The sequence below is a fragment of the Ambystoma mexicanum genome, chromosome 7p (genome assembly GCF_040938575.1).
Source record: "Ambystoma mexicanum isolate Mex_15411 chromosome 7p, UKY_AmexF1_1, whole genome shotgun sequence".
NCBI lineage: Eukaryota > Metazoa > Chordata > Amphibia > Caudata > Ambystomatidae > Ambystoma > Ambystoma mexicanum.
In genome coordinates this window covers 378843859-378864615 of record NC_090939.1, presented here as the reverse complement: position 1 = coordinate 378864615, position 20757 = coordinate 378843859, and positions in this window count along the sequence as shown.

The following is a 20757-nucleotide window of genomic DNA, read 5'->3' as shown; positions in this document are numbered from 1 at the left end:
ATGCCTAAGGAATTAGTGGGTATGTATGAACCGAGATTGGATGTGTTGGATTGGTTAAAACTGTTTGAATATAATCAGGGGCTCCAGGACATCACCGGGAATGAGTTACTTCCCTGGTTGTTCTCTAGGCTTCCCCCTGTTGCGACTGATGTGGTAATGGAGTTGGGGGAGGTGGATAAGAAGGATTACGAAAGTATGAAACTAGCTTTGATAGCTAGGTTCGGGAAGAACCCTTCCCAGTATCTTAAGAGGTCTAGAACCCTCAAAAAGCATGATGGTACCCCTTTGGCTACCTGGGTGAGTGAAGGATTGAAAAACGTAGAGGGATGGATTAAGGGTTACAAGGTGAACACTTATGAGGGTATGAAGAATCTTTTTATTTTGGAGTCTATTTATGATGCCTGTTCTCCTGAGCTCAGACAGCACTTGGCTGATTCGAAGGAGTTGGATTCCAGGGAGCTAGCTAAGGCTGCTGACTTGTGGGTTGCCAACAGGGCTACTCATAAGGATTCTGGGGAAGCTCAGAAAAAGGATGAGGGAAAACAGCCTAAAAAAGACTCAAAAGAGAATTCTAATAACTCAAATTCCAAAGAGGGCCCCAAACAAAACCATAAGGGTAAGCCACAAGGAAAACCGCAGCAGAATAGTGTACCCTCTGGTGCCAAACTGGAGGGAGGCCAGAACAAGCCACCATTCCAGAAAGCGTTCAGTAAATGCTTTGTTTCTGGCTCGACTGACCATGTGAAAGGAGATCCCAAATGCAAGGGTAAACCTTCAGGGGTCCAGCTTGTCTCCTTAGCCTTCGCTCCAGAGGAGGAAGTCCAAATGGCCAAATGGCAAGTGGAAACTTTCTACTACTGGCTGATGAACCCACTGGAGTCTAAGCCAGTGTTTCTTTAGTGTCTCTCGGTTTGTGGGAACAACAGAATTTAGATGTCTATAATTCTATCCCAGATAATACTAAAGAGTATTATAAGGACAGTGTCCAGGTGAATGGTCAGGAGACTCCTGCCATTAGGGACACTGGGGCCAGCATAACTGTGGTGGATAAATCTTTTTTTCAGGCTGAGGATGTTGCTAAGGCACCCAAACACCTCACCAAGTTAGCTGGAGGGCCTGTGCAGATGCTTCCCCAATTACCAGTTCTTACCCAGTGTAACGACATGACTGTGAAGATACCTGTCAGCATACAGAGTTAGGTACCAGGAAGCGTTCTGTTGGGTAACGATTTAAAAACTCTCTGAGTTGTGTCGCATACCCCCAGACCTCCTAGTAAACGGTTACAGGAGCTAACCAGACCTGCAATGGTGAGAACCATGAGAGGTACTCTCGGGGAGATGATGAAGAAGGATATCACTCCTGCTCCACTCGAATTGTCAGCTGCTGTCTCCAAGAAATCAGAGGCGAAAGGGAAACCTAAACCTTCTATACCGAAACCAGCAGCCAGCACTTCAGTGCAGCCAAAACGGACTTCCCCGTGGTTGTCCAAAGTTACACCCGTAACTCCCCCTCCAGCTGAGGCTGAGAGGGTGGTACAACCCTGTGTGGTAGAATTAGACTCTGAGGAAGAGCTAATGGAAGGCCAGGAACTAATTGGAGATCTGGATCCTGTTGACCATCCTGAGCTGCAGTCTTTACTGGCAGAAGGTGGACCCAACAGGGCAGAGTTCAGTAAGGGACAGAGGGAATGTCCAACTCTGGAAGGTCTTCGCCACCAGGCAGAAGCTCAGGCTGAAGGGCAAGAGCCTGGGAAATACAGGTTGCACTGGGAAGATGGCCTCTTCTACAGTGAACCGACCGAGTCTGCACCTGGAGACTACAAACAACTTGTAGAACCCCAAGAGAACAGACCACAGTTCTTGCAGTTAGCCCACAAGATTCCTTTGGCTGGTCACTTGAGTTTCAAGAAGACTAAAGAAAGGCTCTTGCTCTACTTTTATTGGCCAAAGATGGGGGCCAAAGTAGAAAAACACTGCAGGAGCTGCCACAACTGCCATACCTCTGGTAAGGTTGGCTCCAAGAATGTGGCACCTTTAGTGCCTCTCCATGTTGTGGGAGTCCCATTTGAGAGAGTAGGGATTGACATTGTTGGTCCCCTTGATCCTCCAACTTCCTCAGGCAACAGGTTTATACTTGTTGTAGTAGACCATGCTACTAGGTATCCTGAGGCAATTCCTATGAGGACTGTTACAGCTCCGGCTGTGGCTAAGGCCCTCCTTGGTATTTTTACCAGGGTCGGGTTCCCTAAGGAAGTAATCTCTGACAGGGGGTCAAACTTTATGTCCCACTACATGAAAGCCATGTGGAAAACCTGTGGAGTTACTTACAAGTTCTCAACAGCTTACCACCCACAAACCAATGGGTTGGTAGAACGGTTTAACCGAACCATGAATAGGTGCTTTAGAAGAACCCCTTAAACGGAAGTGGGACCTTCTACTGCCATGCCTTCTCTTTGCTAATAGAGAAGTCCCTCAGGAGGGAGTAGGTTATTCTCCCTTTGAGCTTCTCTATGGTCATCCTATCAGCGGTCCGTTGGCCCTGATTAAGAAGGGGTTGGAGAGTGCTCCTTCCCCCAAGCCAGTCAGAGTGACTGACTACGTGATAGGTCTCCGGAGGAGAATGTCGCACATGATGACAGAAGCAAGCAATAACTTGAAAGCTGGACAAGCTTTGGTCAAGGACTGGCATGATCAAAAGGCTAACATGGTTGAGTTCACTCAAGACCAGCTAGTTTTCGTTATGATCCCAACAAGGCAGAGGGCCTCGCAAGACAAATGGATGGGACCCTTCAGAGTTGTGGGTAAACTCGGAGAGGTCAACTATCTGGTGGACTTGGGCAATCCCAAGGAGGCTCCGACAGTCTTCCACACCAACCGAATCAAAGCGTATGTCTCGAGACCTGATGTAGGAGCGTTGCTTCTAGCATCATCAGAGGAAGAAGAAGAGAGTGAAGCTCTTCCGGATCTCCTCAGAGGCTTACCTTTAGACGAAAAAATTGAAGGAGTAAATCTCTCTTCAAATCTGACACCTGAGCAACAAGAAGAGTGCAAATCTATGTTGAATCAGTTTGCCTCTCTGTTCTCACTTTCACCAGGCTTGACCCCTTGGGGCCAGCATGACATACTCACTGGTGACTGTCTGCCAGTCAAAAGCAGAGGATACCGAATGTCAGAAAACGTACAAACCCACATCAAAGGTGAGGTCAGCAAGATGCTTGATCTCGGGGTAATAGAGCCCTCTACTAGTCCATGGTCTAGCCCAGTTGTGTTAGTACCAAAGGCCGGATCTAAAGAACTTAGATTCTGCGTGGATTATAGAGCTCTTAATGCAGTCACCAAGACTGATGCCCACCCTTTGCCAAGAACAGATGAGTTGGTGGATAAACTTGGTTCCGCCAAGTTCCTCAGCACATTTGACCTGACGTCAGGCTATTGGCAAATAGCCCTGACAGACCATGCCAAGGAGAAAACTGCATTTTCTACCCCCGTTGGCTTATACCAGTTTAAGGTAATGCCTTTCGGACTGAAAAATGCACCTGCTACATTTCAACGGATGATAAACCAGGTTCTGAATGGGATGGAGGACTTCTGCATGGCATACTTGGATGACAAAGCAGTGTTCAGCAATTCCTGAGAAGAACATGTAACCCACCTAAGAGATGTTTTGCAGGCTCTTGGACGAGCCAATCTGACCATAAAGGCGAATAAATGCCAAATTGGACAGAGTAAGGTAGTCTATCTTGGACATGAGGTAGGAGGTGGAGAAATAAGGCCTTTGCTCAGTAAGATTGAAGCTGTGCAAAATTGGACAACACCTACTACTCAGACCCAGGTGAGAGCCTTCTTAGGTCTCACCGGGTATTACAGGAATTTCATTGAGAACTATGGGACCATAGCTTCTCCTCTGAATGTCATCTCCTCTCCCAAATTTCCTAAAAAGGTTAGATGGAACGAGGAGTGCAATCAGGCTTTTGAAAACCTGAAAAAGGCTCTTTGCCAAGCCCCAGTACTCAGAGCTCTTGATTACCACCAAACTTTCATTGTGCAGACAGATGCTTTGAATGTAGGAATAGGTGCAGTACTCAGTCAACTGGATGGGAAAGGTAGGGAGCACCCCGTTTGCTTCATCAGCCGCAAGCTGAAGGATCCTGAAACAAGGTGGCCAACAATCGAAAGAGAGTGCTTTGCTATCGTGTGGGCTCTGAAGAAGTTTAGGCCATACTTTTATGGTTCTACTTTTGTCATTCAGACTGACCACCAACCCTTGAGCTGGTTAATGCAAATGAAAGGGGAAAACCCAAAACTACTGAGATGGTCGATCTGCCCGCAAGGGTTTGATTTTACCATTGAGCACAGGTCAGGGTGTCTTCACCAAAATGCTGATGGTCTCTCTAGGATGTATATCATCGACTAGAGGTATGAGATTCATCCAGGAGTGGATTAAATCCTCATGTCCCTTAGTCTGGGGGGGGGCGAGTGTTAGGGAGAATTCTCTGTTTAGGCTGAATTTCCTAACCTAGTGAGTCCCCCAGCAGCTTTGCTGGATTTCTGGAGTTTGTTTTTTTCCAGCCTGCCAAGAGTGAGACTCTTTTTCTCCCACTCTTGGACACGAATGTGGTTAATTCCTTTGAATGTCAAAGTGTTCTATGGGCTATGGGGTCTTTTACTCCATAGGGTCTCATGTGTTTTACTATGTGTGTTACACCGCACCCTCCGTGCCGTAACACTGGGGTGTCCTAGAGGATCCCCACCATAGACTCCAGACCCTGGGGCTGACTACTGTCCCCCAGGGCATGTAAAGTCACCATTGGCATTACTAGGCCTAAATTTACTAACAGAACTAGTACAAACCATCCTATTGTGGACGTACTGGTAGGGGTAATTCGATTACCCCTGGGTCTGTTGTTCGAGGGGGCATTGTCCCGTCCCCCCTCGTCGAGTTTTGGCTGGTGGCAATGGAAACTACTTGTTATATTTGACCCCGAATATAACTATATGGGATTCTTCCCATTGTTGGGGGCTAATACCTTTTCCCGTTAGTCTCTAACATACCGCAGGTTTATTTGTCTTAAATAAATCTACCGGTTGGTATTTTCTGCCAGAACTCGGATTTTAAAAATGGCGTCTGTGTTCGCCTCTGTAACTCCGAACCAAAGGTTGAGCCCTTTGTTCCACTTTTGGCGGGCTTCTGCACAGAAACCCTCCAAAGTGGTGCCATTCTGTCTGGGTACCACAGGGGGTGTGGGAGGGGGTTTTGGCACCCTGGACTGAGTTGCCTTGCCAACTCAAGTCGCACTCTGGTGTGATTGGCCCCAGTGGTGAGCCACCCCGCTCACCACTTAGCATGGTTTGATTGACAGCTAGGCTGAATGAATGGGGGTTTTCTGCATGAAAGCAGGGCTTTTGGGACTGGATCTTCAGAAGTCGCCACAGGACCTAAGAATCCGACGAGGGTAAAGCTGAGCCGACCTGCAACGACGACACCTCCGGTGGAGCCCTGCTGAACCGACTCACCACTTCCCAACGACAGAGGAGATCTCCCGGCCGGAGAGTCTTCTTCCCCTGACTGGTGGGAACAACCAGTCCCCTTTGCTTTTTCTTCGCTCCCAGGAAGTAGTGGTTGAATTGCCCGTGCTGAGCACCCCGGCAACCGGATAGCCACTAACCACTGTACCGCGACCAAAAGGTGGTGCCTTGTGACGGAGCACTCCGCGGCTGGTCTCTTCCCTGGTGGTGCACAGATCTTCAACTTTCCTTCGACGACGAGAGCATCTCATCTCTTGGCAAAGTCCCGACTTGCATCCACCACCAGGAACAACTGCCCCCGCCGGAGCTGTCTCTGCAATTACAAGGTACCGTGTCCGCCTGGCTGCCCTTATGACGGTTAGCGTGAGGTGTCTTAATCCTTACCTTTCCCTTGGGTCGCCTCCAGACCTTCTTAACTATTTGTTCTAATCTGGTCCAACCTTTCAGTGACAATTTGCTACAAAGACTCGAAGTGCATTTCCTCCTTGATACCTTTTGGGACATATCGCCTTGCCTCTCTCTGAGTGGGCCTGGCCTCTGAACTTGTTGATCGACAGTAGACCCTGCTTTACTTGCCTTGCATTTGCTTCGAAAAAGTGTTGGTACCGAGTTGGTGTCATACCCTGCCTTTTCTCTCCCGTTCTAACGAGTGCCATCTGGGTTAAAGAATTCACCTCTGTCTGCAAATAAGTGGTGCCGTTGAACCTAGACTTGTCGAAATATTGTTAGAGGATTGAGATACTTTTAGTAATTGTGATTGAAGTAGTTTGCCGTATTAGTGTCAGTGTGTTTTCATAGATGTGTCTTTAAAATAAATAATTATATATCTTTACACCCAAGCTCTGCTCCGTGTCTGCTTGTTCTATTGTGTAAATTGCCCTATTTTGTATACTCGACATACTGCATAACTTTTCTTGAGAGAAGTCTGACTGCTCAGCCACAGCTACCAAGTGAATCTGTGTGGTACAGACGGCTACCAAGTGGGTTTACTGCCAAACACCTGTAGGCCTAAATCTTTTGCAGTGGTCCCAGAGGGAACTGCACAGGTTTCCGCTTAACAGGCCGCACCAAACAAACAAACATAATACTAGGCGGACACAAGACTCAGTCTGGGGCCGTAAAGAAACATGTGTCAGAGACTGATCAGGGAACAATGCAGTTATCTTCCACCATCTAACAGAAAGGTTTTTAGCCTTTTCCTGAACAGGGCTGTTGATTTATCTTCCCTAATATCTGGCGGAATAGCATTCCATGCTGTAGGTGCTGCCACAAAAAAGCTCTTTTTTTTACCTGGGTCATCCTATGGGCTGGAGCTCTAAGTTGGTTGGTGTTATTTGATCTAAGATTACGTGCATTTGATTTTATCTCCAGCATTTCACTCAGATATAGAGGAGACGATCCTGTCAGGCACTTCTCTATTATAAGGAGAAGGCGAAAGTCAATTCTGGCTTCTATCGGTAGCCAATGCAGGCTCCTTCTTGCCTCTGAAACATGATCCCTTCTTTTGAGATCCATGATAGTTCTGACTGCATTATTCTGTATGACTTGAAGCCGGCATATGTCAGACTTTGCAAGGCCAGCAAGCAGACTACCACAATAGCCAAACCTGGAACCAATTATGGTCCTAGCTAATACCTCACGGCTTGATATTGAGATGAAAGGGCGTGTTTGTGTCAGCAGTTTCATATAGTATGAAGCTGATGACACCAAACTGCCGACCTGTGCCTCCATATTGAGGTTACAATCAAAGTAGACCCCCACAGTGTTAACTTTATTTTTGGTTTTTATGTCGCAGTCATCAATTTGGAACTGGGAACACTCATTTCCCATTTTTCGAGTTTTAGTCACAGTGCCTACCACCATCAGTTCGGTTTTACCAGTGTTCAGGGCCAACCCATTATTACACATTCATCATTGTATTAGCCCATAAATCCGATTGATGGTTTTCTCATCCTCTGCATGATTACCAGAAATAGGGATAACACACTGTGTATCATCTGCGTAATTAGTGAAATTGATTTTATTTTCCTCTAAGAGGTCAAAGAATGGAACAATACAAATGTTATAAAAAGTGGGAGACAAACATGCCCCCTGGGGGACATCATGTGTAAGTATAGCAGGTTTCACATCAGCTGAAGCACTGCTGACTCTGCACCTTCTGTTAGTGAGGAATGATTCAACCCACCGAGCAGCTGACCCGGAGATCCTCTCATTAACCTTAACACGCTCATCCTCTTCCTCTACATAGCATTCACCTCGATGCTTTGAAGCTATGTATGTATTATTTAAATAATATGTTTGCTCTACTGTTCTAAGTTTCTGTCACATGCCGCCTTCAGCAAACATGTTTTTGTTGATATTAAATCAGGATCATATTTAACCTTGGTGGGTCCTTAGGCACAATTCTTGGGGAGTACCATCTGGCTTCGTGCCACTGCCTCTCCTCTCTGCCCTTCTCAGTGAGGAAATGTTATTCATCTCAAGTGGCTTGGCATGCTGACTGTCGCTCAAAGAAGCTTGTGTTGGGTAGGGGCATAACGTGAATGAATGGCTTAAAAGCCTTGACTTAAACGCCTTTCATTTACGTCACGCCACATTTTCAAGCATTTGTATAAAGGAGAGGAGGGGCGGAATGCTACTTGTGTTTCCACCACTGCTCTTACTCTCCGCTATACAAATGCTCCAGCATCTGCACCAGCATGGATTTTCATGCCGGCACAGATGCTGGAGATCCTTATGGGGTCTGTCTGCTTTATGCACCAGCATCAAGCAGGCAAACCCCATAGGGATCCATTGTGCACTCTGGCAGGGAGCATGTACAATTACTATTAAACCCTCCCTGGCATGCTTGCATTGCACAATTGGGAACACTGTTTACCATATGCACATGCCAGATAGCGTTTACTCACTTTGCACTGCACACGCTTGTATGTCGCTTTTTGCCATTTATATTTTCACCCTGCAGTGCAAATGACAAAGATTTTGCAGCAGGGAGCCGCCTACATTGTAATGTTAATGTAACAGCTCCCGACCATCATATTACTAATTTGATGAAAATGAGCACCATTACGCTGCCAATCAGCGGCATTAACGTTACATTGATATGCAACGCACAACATTTTGGAGTCTTTTTGGGGTACGAGCCAGTACATGTGGAGCCCGCTAGGCACCATAGCGACCTAGGCATGTGCCTACTGTGCCCAGTGATGAACATTGGCCTTCATTTAATATATTCTACTTGTTTTTCATCTCAATATTCGCTCAGATATTACTATCGTGAAAACGATGTACATTAACATGCCACCTCACCATGGCTAAATACGTGCCATTTCTTCCTATGCAATTTAAGCACATCTATATATGCTAATTTTATTAAGATGGAAATTAAATGGCAAGTGTTAAATGTGGCTATTGATCTAAAAATAAATCACCAAATGCAATATGGTGACATTGTGAACAAAGAAAGTCTTTGAAAAGTGAACTATTGCAATATTTCAACACATTTGCCCACTGCATTTCAGAAAATGTTGAAGGTAAAATGTAGGACTTTCTTAAAAACAGAGGGCAGGTGATCACATTGCTAAGATATATTACATTAGATCATGAAGTGGTAACATTATTTCATGTAAAATCAATACCGGTGGGAAAATCCTATATTTTTTAAGCACATCTTCCATCCATCAAAGACTTGTGAACACTTAGGAAGGAAAATATACACTTAGTCGCGTTGACTGTTTTGTTCCAATTCCAATTACAGTAATTTACAAGTATTCAGAAGCCAAAATGTATAATTGATCCTGCATAATGCAATGTTCAGTAAGGGAAAATCCATCAGCAGAAAAGCAGTGTTTTTTTTGTGCGTATGAATATTTCAATTATTTCAGTTTAACATCATTGATTTATATATTCCTTTAAAGACAGATGAAAGAAATGTGAAAACGGAAAACATATCTAAATTTCAAGCACCAAGTACCGTACACCACACAATGGCTACGTTCATGATAGCTTGAAAAAAAATGTAATACAATCATTTTTGTCTGATTTAAACATGTATTTTGCATCATTTAGTTTGTGAAGTCTTTTGGCAACTATTTTCTCAAAGTGATGCATCAGAATGACTGGATTGCTTATTTGAGATACAGATCTTTACTGTGTCTACCTTTGTAATTCTTGGGTTCTAATGAAAATGTGTAAACTGTGCATGCTCTTCTTCTCTCCTATCCTCCTCGTCCCAGATTCTCCTCCTTGGGATCTCAACATCCACCTGGACTCCCCAGACTCCTCTTGGCTCTTTCGCAACCTATGCAACTCTCTTTCGCTCTCCATTCTACTCTCTGGTCCAACGCATGCTGCTGGCCACACCTTGGATTGTCTCATCTCTTCAGCCACCCCCCTCTCTAATCCTCTCACTACCCCTCTCTCCTGGACTGACCACTTCCTTCTCTCTAATCACTTGAAACTTCCTGTGCCTTTGGCAAAGGCCTTCCCAGCACTGCCACCTTCCTTCGCGGTCATCTGACATTGCGAGTGTAAGCGGTCGCCTTTACCTCCACCTTCTCCCCTCCACCTACTCCTGCGGCTGACTCCCATCCTGACACAGCCCTTTCCAACCTTCATCTCTCCATCTCCAGTGCCAGATTATCCATTAGGCCAAGTAGGCACCGGCCTATGGGCCCCACTTCTTTTAGGGGCCCCATGACAACGGATCAAAATAAAGCGGTGCAGAAAATTTAAAACATATAGGAGATAAAGGGTGGGCCCCAACATTTCGACTGCCTACGGGCCTCCACAGGGTTTAATCTGGCACTGTCCATCTCTAACACTCTGGATATCCTTGTCCCTGTTATGAGGATCCAATTGAAGCCTGCCACAAACGCAAATGCAGAGCAGCTGATTGGAAGTGGGGTACTTCGGGTTCCCCCTCTGACAAACTTGCCTGTTGCCTGCTTCAAAGGCAATAAAGACTCTCCATCTTCTCTAAGACGGTGATCCACATTTAAGCCTGCATCTCTGTAGCCTCTAACAACACAGGCAAACCTTTCAAACTCTGCAATGAGCTGGCCAATCCTATTTCAGTATCTTCCTCCTCTACACCCACCAGGCTCTCTGCATGGCTCTGGCTTCTCATTTCACCACTAAAACCCAAGACATCCTGTCTGCACTCTCCACCACTTCTCCTCTCTCTCCACCAAACCCACCTATTCTTGCCTTGGTCAGCCCCCTCTCCTTCTCTCCTGTAACACCTGTAGATGTTTCCAGAAAAGTCTGGTTGATGAAAGTCTAATTTACAATAGGTGACCCCAGCTCCTCTAGAACCATCAAGGACAACATTGGTTCTCTCACTCCAGCTTTTGATGATTTTTGTAATCACTTCTTCAGCACTGGCACTTTCCCTCTCTTCTCAAGCACTCCCTTGTATACCCCCTACCAAAAAAGCCTTCTGTCGACCCCTCCATTCCGGTTAACTATGGCACAATCTCTATCACTCCTTTCCTGGGCAAACTCCTGGAGAAGTTGGCTATCTCCCAGCTAACCCTCCACACTGAATCTGTTGGTTGTCTCCATGACCATCAGTCCAGCTTCAAAGCGCCAGAGGCAAGGAAACTGCACTCCTGAGCACCTGTCAAGATCTGATCTCAAATCTCGACTCTAGCTCTCCCCCGTCCTCATTCTCCTCGACTGTTCCTATGCATTTGACACAATCAACCACAATATCCTGATTACTCATCACTGCAAGATCCTTGGCATCACGGATCAGGCTCTGATGTGGCTGACCTCCTTCCTTCTGGACCGACCCTCCCAGGTCTGGCTTGGTTCCTATCTCTCCACCACCTATCTCTATGCATGTGGTGTTCCCCATGGCTCGATCCTCTCCCATGGCTTTTCAACATCTATCTGGCCCCTTTGGCCCTCCTAATCTCCACCTTGACCTTTAACCTTCAGTATTATGCGGATGACAGGCATCTCTCCTTCAGGATACCCTCCACTTCGTCCTTCTCCTCGTTCATCCCTGACTGTCTATTTGCTATTCAGTCATAATCTGCCTCTAATGATCTCTGCCTCAACACCAGCAACCAGCAAGACTGTGATGCTTCTAATTGGGTCCCCTGCTCCTACTTTCCCTCTCTCACTTTGGCTGCCCTCCATTGGCCCACTGCTTCAACAAGGCAAAAATCCTTGGAGTGATTTTTTTCGACTCCACACTCTCCCTCTCTTCTCACATCACAGACCTTGCCAGGAAGGGCCACTTCCAGCTGTATGTCCTCAACGCTATTCTCCCTTGTATCACCTTTCCCCAGAAGCACACTGTTGCCAGTTCTGGTTCTCTCTAGGCTGGACTACTGCAACATCATCTTTCTCAATCTGCCTACCTCAACCCTTTGCCCTCTTCAACTCTTCCAGAATAGGACCGCAAGACCAGGGACTGCATCTCTTCGGCCCTGAAATCCCTCCTCTGGCTCTTGGTCACTGCAAGGATCAAGTTCAAGACTCTCTGCATTGTCCACAAGGCTTTCTGGCGCAGTGGCCCTTACTACCGTCAACTCTCTCTTTTTTCGTACCTTCCTCCTAGAGACCTTTGCTCATCAACCTGTAACTCTCTGCAGGTGAGTGGCTTCTCCAAGGGTAGATCTCTCTCCTCTGCAGGTGCCTCCCTCTGGAATGGCCTCTCTGCCTCACCACCTCCTTAAGTTCTAGAAACCCTTCAAGACGTAGCTTTTCTCCTCTTCTTTCTCTTTCTCGTTCCCTCTACCCTAATAACCTTTGCTTGCTCCTGCTCTGTCTGCTGACCGGCTGCCTTGCTGTCCTCTGAGTCTTATAGGACAAAAGCCCCCCCACCCCCGATTAGTCCCCCTGCACTTGCCGCCTGGTCTTACTTGCACTACCTCAAGGCTAACCTTGCACTTCTGGGCTGGGATTGCCGCTTGGAGTCCCAGGCTCCCATCACTTAACTGAGGGCTCTGCTGCTCTGGGTGCACTTCTCCCTGTACCTTCTCCCCTGCACTTGTTGTTTGCGCACTTGCACAATCTCATTACTGCAAGGCCTAGTAAGATTGTTTATCTTGTCCTCCCTCGTTCCCCATCCCTTGCCTTGTTGCACCTTGAAACACATGTATAGGTGCATAATAAATAGCAAATCAATCAATCAATCAATGCACTTGTTATCTATAGATCATTGCATGTTATGTTACCACACTTTTATGCTACCCCAAATCACCACTTAGAAGATATCACTTTTTGGCAAAAACTGTTACATGAGGCTAAACTTTTCCCTTTGCTATGCATTCATCTAAAAGGTGTATGTACTATTTTTGCAACAAGCACACATTTACAAAGACTCCTAAAGAGCAACAGTCTGAGTCAGCTTAATGACAGGCCAATACGTGGCTCATTCTCTCATGCTGGTGTACATTTTATGGTGCTGTGCCACAGATACAGCAGGTTTGGAATCCACTATGAACCTAAAGGCTCGAAGGATCTTTCTGTGAGTCATGAATCTGCACGCGCTGTTCATTCACCATGCATTCTTTGCGCATGCGCATGTCACTCACCACTCAGAGGGAGTTATCATTTTCTTCTGGATGACGTGCGTTACACCCTCTATTCTGGTACTTGGGCTACTAACTTCCTGACTCTTACTCTTTTCACATTTGGCTATAAATTGGTGCTGTAAGCGCTGCTTAGGAGTGGAATGTATTTGCATTTGAAGTGGTGACAGGAGAGAGGTGGGATGTGAGGAGGGATATACAGCCTGTCAGTGTTGTTTGGTGTTATACCCACTCCTTTTCTGCCCATGGCCAGGCTAGACCCTATGGAAATTCCGACCAATGTCTTGCCATACCTGCCCAAAACACACAGCCCTGAGATTTCTTTGAAATAGCTCTGTTCTATTAAGAAGGTGCCAATGTAGTATCTATGCATTCTTCTTACTTTGCTGATAGTGTAATGCAACTGTCTTTACTAAGAGTGCCTTCAACCATTCGATTTTTAAGCAACAGTTGTCAACTTAAAACTGTTCCTTGCAGTGCATTATTGTTACAACAAGCACTGACAAAGCCAATCGGGTTAACGCTTGTATAGGTATCAAATAGGGATTTACCAGGACTTGCCGTAATATAGCCAGATATTAACACAATTTGTCAGCTCTTGCCATCTTATGAATAGATACAAACCTTATGGAAGTTCATGGAAAATGCCTGTTCTATGCCTAGACAAACACCAAAGGTTTGTCTTGTTTTTGGCCTCTACTTTAAACAGAAGAGACCTCTTCACCCTTTTCTTGTCCACATCCTCTTCCCTTTTTGCTCACCCTTCCTGAAGGGCCTCTATAATACTTGTGTTTTATTTGCCCACTGACCCTAAATATCTTATATGTTTAAAAGCAATGCCGAAGACCTTCTGTCAAGCTGTTCATACCTTCAGAACATATATGTGTAGAATATCCCCCAGAAGAGTGAACAAATGGGCCCAGGAGGCAGTCTGCTGAATATGAAGGAGTCCACTCGTCAATCGTGTAGCCGGCGGCAGACTATCTAATTAGCAAAAGGCCATATTCTTCTCCTATGGCATATTTGATGGAAGATATGAACAGGCGATTGCCCCTTAGCTGGGAGGAGATGAGGATGAACCTAGGTTACTAAACATTGCAGCCCTGTCCTATTTTTGAAGCCACCATATTCTTTGCACCTCTTTGACCATTGTGGTAAATAAAATGTTCAGCCAATTCTAAATAACGAAGATGAACAGATTGGCAATGTCTGCTTAGTTATCTCCACAATCAGTCGGGCAATATTACAAAATTGGTTCAAACCAGACAAACAAGGCTAATAATCTCCCATGTCCTAAACACAGGAAGTGGTCCATATTCAGTTCCAGGACATCCGTAAATGATGAAAGGATCGATTTACCAACATGTATTCAAGCATCATTGTTATGTACCCCATGGCATGTTCATGTTTACATAAAAGGAATGGATTACATAGGAATACAATCTAATTGCTGTCTACCATGCAAACATTGGAGGTGGCAGTCAAACCTTATGCAAATCGAAATACAAAAAAAAGGTATTGAGGCAATTTTGCCCGTTTGAACACTTCTTTGCATATTATCTTGCAAATGGTGAAAACTGCACAGATAACTAAGTGCATCAAAGTGGAAACTTGATTTTCTCCTGCTTGTAATTAACACTTTTAAGTGCCTGTGTGTTTAAGCCACCCTACCACAACAACAATAAAAACCTGCGGTGGCAGATTGTGGCTTTGCCAGCATATTAAGCTACCTGCTACAGCACATTTAAACACACCGCAATAAAAATAGATGTTAAGAACATTAAAAAGAAGTACACATTAGTGTACACATGTCAAGGAAAAGGGGTTGTTTGCTGAATACCCTATCAAAATAAAATCTTTATGACAGAAAATTTAGCAAACAACCACCCCCTGTAACATATTGTGATAAATGATATATGCTGATGCACAATCTAAATATGTACACTTGCTGCAGTGGTGAATGGGTCATGATTCAAGGGTTATGGCAATGGCATTCAATGACACCTTCAGATCTATCATCGCCATCCAGCGGATAATCCCTGTGTTCTGTAAAAAGGGAGTGGAGGGTTGTCTGCTGAGCACAGTATATACTTACCCCAATGCTTGACAACTGTAAATATGTAAATAGTGTCAGTGTGTGGCGGCCCCGGGTTATGATAACTGATGAATGTGACGTCATTGCCCTGTGTATACATAAACATGTGAATAGGTAGAATGAATAAATTAGGGAAAGTGTCTGAATGTCTTACGGTAGTGATCTCTGTTTTATGATCCCAGGAGGATGTCTATTCTCACACTGAGCCCTAATGTTATTATTTTCCTTTAAATTGCTACAGACATTTAAAATCAGGGCATTCTTTGAAACCTATGTGCTAGTGTCAACGCAGGGTTAGGGACATGCTCAGTATACATGGGGCAGAATGAGAAGATTAGCACTAAGAAACATTTAGGTGCACTGGGTGTAGGCCACCCAGCTGCCATATGTCAATTGTACCAGTTATGAACAGACCAAACGATGAAACTGAAATACGCAAGGGTGTGGCGGGCCAATGCCCCCCCATGTTGTCAGTCATGACAATTTGAACCAGAAATAAATGGACAAGTGATAAGATTTGAATATATCAGAGTTACATTTTCTTGGGGAGATGGGGGGTAATCAAAGGAGAAGTTACGTAAATTAGCAAGAGGACAAGCCTACAGGGGGTTTAAAGATGAGGTGAGTTGGAGGGTTTGGTTGGATTGGCCTGGGTAGCAGGTGAGATGTTATGCTGTCCGAAACATGCAAGTGTTGGAAAAAGGTTTTGCTTGGATATCCCATCTGAATACTCATCGGATGATGATTTCCCTGTTCGCTGGCAATAGATAGTCATGTAATTAATGACACATGGTCTAAAAAAGGGGTCTCCAACCTTTGGCTCTACAGATGTTTTGTACTGCAAATCCCATCATTCCTAGACAGCATAGTCAATGGAGAAGGATCATGAAAGTTGTAGTCCATAACATCTGGAGAACCACAGGTTGCAGACCTCTGCCCTAAAAGTACATCACATTTATGTTGGTTTCTCTGTCACCTAAGTCACAATGAATAATGATTGTTACACTACCTGACTCATCCCCACCAACATAAACATTGAAAATAGGGACACGCAGTCCGAACTGCTTCTGCAGTCTGTTTTTGCTGTACATTTAGCACTTCTGGTACAAATGACCTACCAATCAATCAAATAAATACAAAAAAAATGTACATTGTAGGGGCTCACATCTGCAAACCATCCTCAGTCCTATGATATATTCTAAAATGACTCCTGATCTAGGCAAACTCTACAGTCCCATCTGTTTCTTCAGTGAGTTAATTGATACTTTTGTGTATACTCCCTTAATCTTTACAACAATAGCGAACATCTTTGTCAAAACAACTTTTATCTCTACCTAAATCTACACGGAATAGGTCTTTAAAACTCAATCTGAACTGGTTGAATATCGAACATGACATGGCAGCTAGGCCTGTATTATTTTGGGTAAGAATTCGGTCCTGCATCAGCTTAACAATTTGGGAGGGGCTAATTTAATGTTCTGAAGCAGTAAGGTGGTCTGTCATTGTCATGATGCAAGCACATTAAAGCCATCCTGCAAAAGCTGAACATGAATGATGTGTGGCTTAATCCCTTGACAATTGATAAATCACACACGTTAGCTGTTAAGTCATAATATAAGGCACTGATTGAGGAGGAAGTATGCTTTAGGGTTTAGATTATACTTAGACATTATTAAACCTCAATTCTCCAGATAACTGTTACATTATTTAGGCAGGGCACCCTGCCTCTGGGTCATCTAAAGAATCACTGGAATACAAGCTGCAGCGCTTCATGCCCTCATTGTAATGACATTGCTGAGTCTCTGCACCATTTTCTATTGCTTTGCCATCTCTATAACGACCTAAGTGCCACCTACCTGATCCCATTAATGAAATAATGTGGGGTCAGGTGTCTTAATGATGCTCTGACCCTGTGTAAAGTGACGCATGATGATAAGATCTTTTAAGAAGTAGCTAGCTATATTCATATAGCTTGGCAGCGAGGGTCTGAATAATCTTTACCTCTCAATAACTGGTATCCTAAGGCTCTGGATCTTTATGGACATATTATGTTTCTGAGAATCCATTACTACAAACAATAAGAGCCTGACAGATTATTACAAAGTTCCCATGTTTTATATATAAAAAGGGAGTAAGTGACAAACCCAAAAATGATTGACCTATCCCCCTTCTGGACATTACAGGGAAAATGTCTGGGAAAGTGCGGTTGACACGATTGGAGAAGCACCTCAGAGAGAATCATGACATATTGCATCTGCAAGTAGGCTTTCAAAAAACAGAATGTATAGATCACAGCATTGTATTGAAACAGTATTCGACAGGTTTCCAAGAGCTGAATGAAAGAACTCCCTATCGAGAGAAAACAGCCACGCTCAATTGATACCACTATTGATACCAGCCATCTTTTGGTTGGATACTGATAATTCCACAACACATAGATGTTGACTAGGAGGAGAGCAAACTAAATATTCCTTAGGACAAAAGGAGTAAGTCAGGGCTGTGTCGTCACCCCAACCCTTTTTTGTATTTATATTAATGAAATTGCACCCGAACTGGGGACATTAGATGCTGATGTTCAATTCGGAGAAAATCCCCTTATTGCTTTTTGGCGATTTGGTTTCACAACAATAAGTGGCCTTATCCTGATGTTTCTCAAAGGGTGTGAACCCGAATAGTAAAACAAAACAAAAGTAATCACTTGCTCTACTAAGAGAGGCCACAACAAAATGATTAATATTGAAATAAAGGGTCAACTCTTGGAAGAGGTATTATTCTTTGATTATTTGGGCACATGTTTTGATTGCCAGGGCAGTTTGGGGGACACAAGTGGCCAAATCCAAGTCTCGACTTAAGTGTTTATCCGAAGCTATGCTAAAAGTTTCAAGTAAACATTGAAATAAAGCAACGGGCCAACTTTGCAGGTGTACAAAGCACAAGCTAGACAGGCCGCCTGCTACTGAGGCGAATTATGGGGATATTCTAGCATTCACCTCTGCAAGTTGAAGAAACTTGTTTTCTGAAGCGGGCGCTGTGTTTACCAAAATCAGCCCCAACCGCAATTATATATCTCGAGCTAAATCGGCAATGTAGAGAAAAGCTCACAAAAGTTAAGGCATTGTTTTTTTTGGCAGCGACTTTCATCAACTCCAACCTTGTGAAAATACAAATAGGGATTTCTGGATATGTTGAATATCCCTTCCAGTGGTTTGTTTACTTGGATCAGACATGTTAAAACTATGAGCCTTGCTCTAGGGGTGCGCCAAAGGTAGACTCTGCCAGATCAGACAAACATACTCTCCAAGGCAATGCTAAAGAAACACTTTACTGAGTGGTCTATATGGATGACACTGGACAGATGCTGAACTAGTAGTCTTACTGTATCATATGTGTCCATTAAAGAAATAGGTCAGCACGAATCATACCTAGATTTAATCAAGGATTCCCACACACTGACTTTATTTTTCAACTTCAGAGAAGGCATTTTAACTTTAGAGACACTGACAAGCATTTGGAGAGCAGGCTCATCTCAAATATGTCCCTTCACTCCTACTTCTAAAGAAACTGTGCAACATTTCCTATTTACATACTTATGTTACAATCAGGCAATGCAACCTGAAAGCATGTCTGAAGAATCATGATGTAAGGAACCTTCCTCAGCAGAAAGACTATGGAAAGGTACTGTGTACAGTGACGTTGTGTTAGCAGTAGGTTAGTACATTGCTTTGGCCTGGAAATGGAGAGAAAGGAACTACACGAAAATATCGTTAAAAAAACGAATGGCTGAAATGATCATATTTCGGCTGTACCGAAATTACGTACAGCCGAAAATGCTGAAGATTCCAACCATTCGTTTTTCATTATAGCAAACAGGGGAAGCAGGGGTTGCAGGGGTGTCCTCCACACCCTTGTTCGCTATAATGGAATCCTGGGTGGCATTGGTGTACCTCGTATGCAAAACAATGTGTGCTGCCAAAAGATAAGTAAGGGTGTGGGGGGAGTGGGGTCTGCAAAGGCCATTTAACTGTGGGGTGGTTATTTCAAATACGAACATTTAGATTTTGACAGGTTCTTCTTTGAAATATTCGTATTCTAAATAATCACGTACATCTGAGAGAAAAGTGCATTAGAGCAAATAAGGGAACTGGACAGAAGAATATGCCAAGGGATTAGCATTGCAGGGTCTCTTACCCTCAGGTTTGTATTGGTTTTACTGCAGCTGGTTTCACTGCAATGATGATTTAAATGTGTAATTTTAACATTGTATGTTGCTATTTTTGAGATTTGTATTTCATTTGTATTTGTGATTTTATGGCAATTATGTCGAAATAAAGCTGAGACTGATTCACTGACTGATTTACATCAACCTTGGCTACCATATTGTCTATTCAAACAAGTACTGACTTTACTATTATTTTTGATTAAAAGTGGTGAATGCCAAACATATTGCTGTGCATTCCCTCCAGGTGGTTGATGATGCCAGTGATTACCAATGTGTCTAACAGTTCTGGATAGCTAGAGACTCAAGACTTGTGCCTCAACACTTTAAACTGGCATTGGTTTTTAATACCACTGGCTTGCCAATCCAAGTGGATCTCTTTGAAGAGGTTCTCATTGACCAACTACCAATGAAGATCTGAAACTAAGGTATGAGACACTGAAATAAGGGTCTCATAACTCAATTCTCTGTTTACATTTAGGTCAGAATAAAGAGAATTCCAGAAGTGCCTAAGATTTAAGTGTATTATCCATGAAGAGGTCTGAGGTGGATGGGGGCCTTTCAAACATATTGATGCCTTAAAAGGTTTGTTTTCTGTAATGGAAAGAATATAGCTTGCATACCGATGCAAATGGTGCTGCAGGTAAAGCATAATGACACCACCTGGTCAGTCACTCACAGGAACTAACTGTTTAATTCCTAGGGCCTCACAAGTGCTGCCAATAGATATAGTTCACTGTAATTATGCCAAAAGTTGGGCACACCTCCTCATAAAAGTGGTCACATAAATTAAAGGGGAGGGTGTGTAGCAAGAAAATACCTGCACAGTCTGCCGAAACAAAAACCATGTAGGGTTTTGACAATAAAACCTCTTGCTATTTCTTTTTTGCAAAGTCACTAACTAATAAATATTCCCAAGACAATTCTTGAATGTTACCAGTTATATATGGTAGAGTGAGCACCATTAGAAACGCTGTCCCAGCAGCGTTGGCACAAGGGAGCCCAATAACTCAATGAGTAGGCCACGGGACATCCATCGTAAGGTGGAGTGTCCCAGTCCCCAGTTCTGAAAGGACAAAAAACATGATGTTGAGTAAACATGCCATGTTTATGTTCAAAATATCTTTTAAAACAGGCTTATCTGCTTCCACCGTATTGCATTATAATGAAATAAATGCTCATACTGTGATATGTCAACTTTATTCTTTTAGTTGATCAAAAGAATACGTATGAACTGGATCTGTTTCTATGTGGCCAGTTGTATAGTTTTACCATGATGGTAGGTTCCAGGGTATGCCCCTGCGCTGTTTACAAAGTACAAGCAAATGACGCTATGCCTTTGTTTTTCAGAACCTTTTTTTTATTTATTTAGGG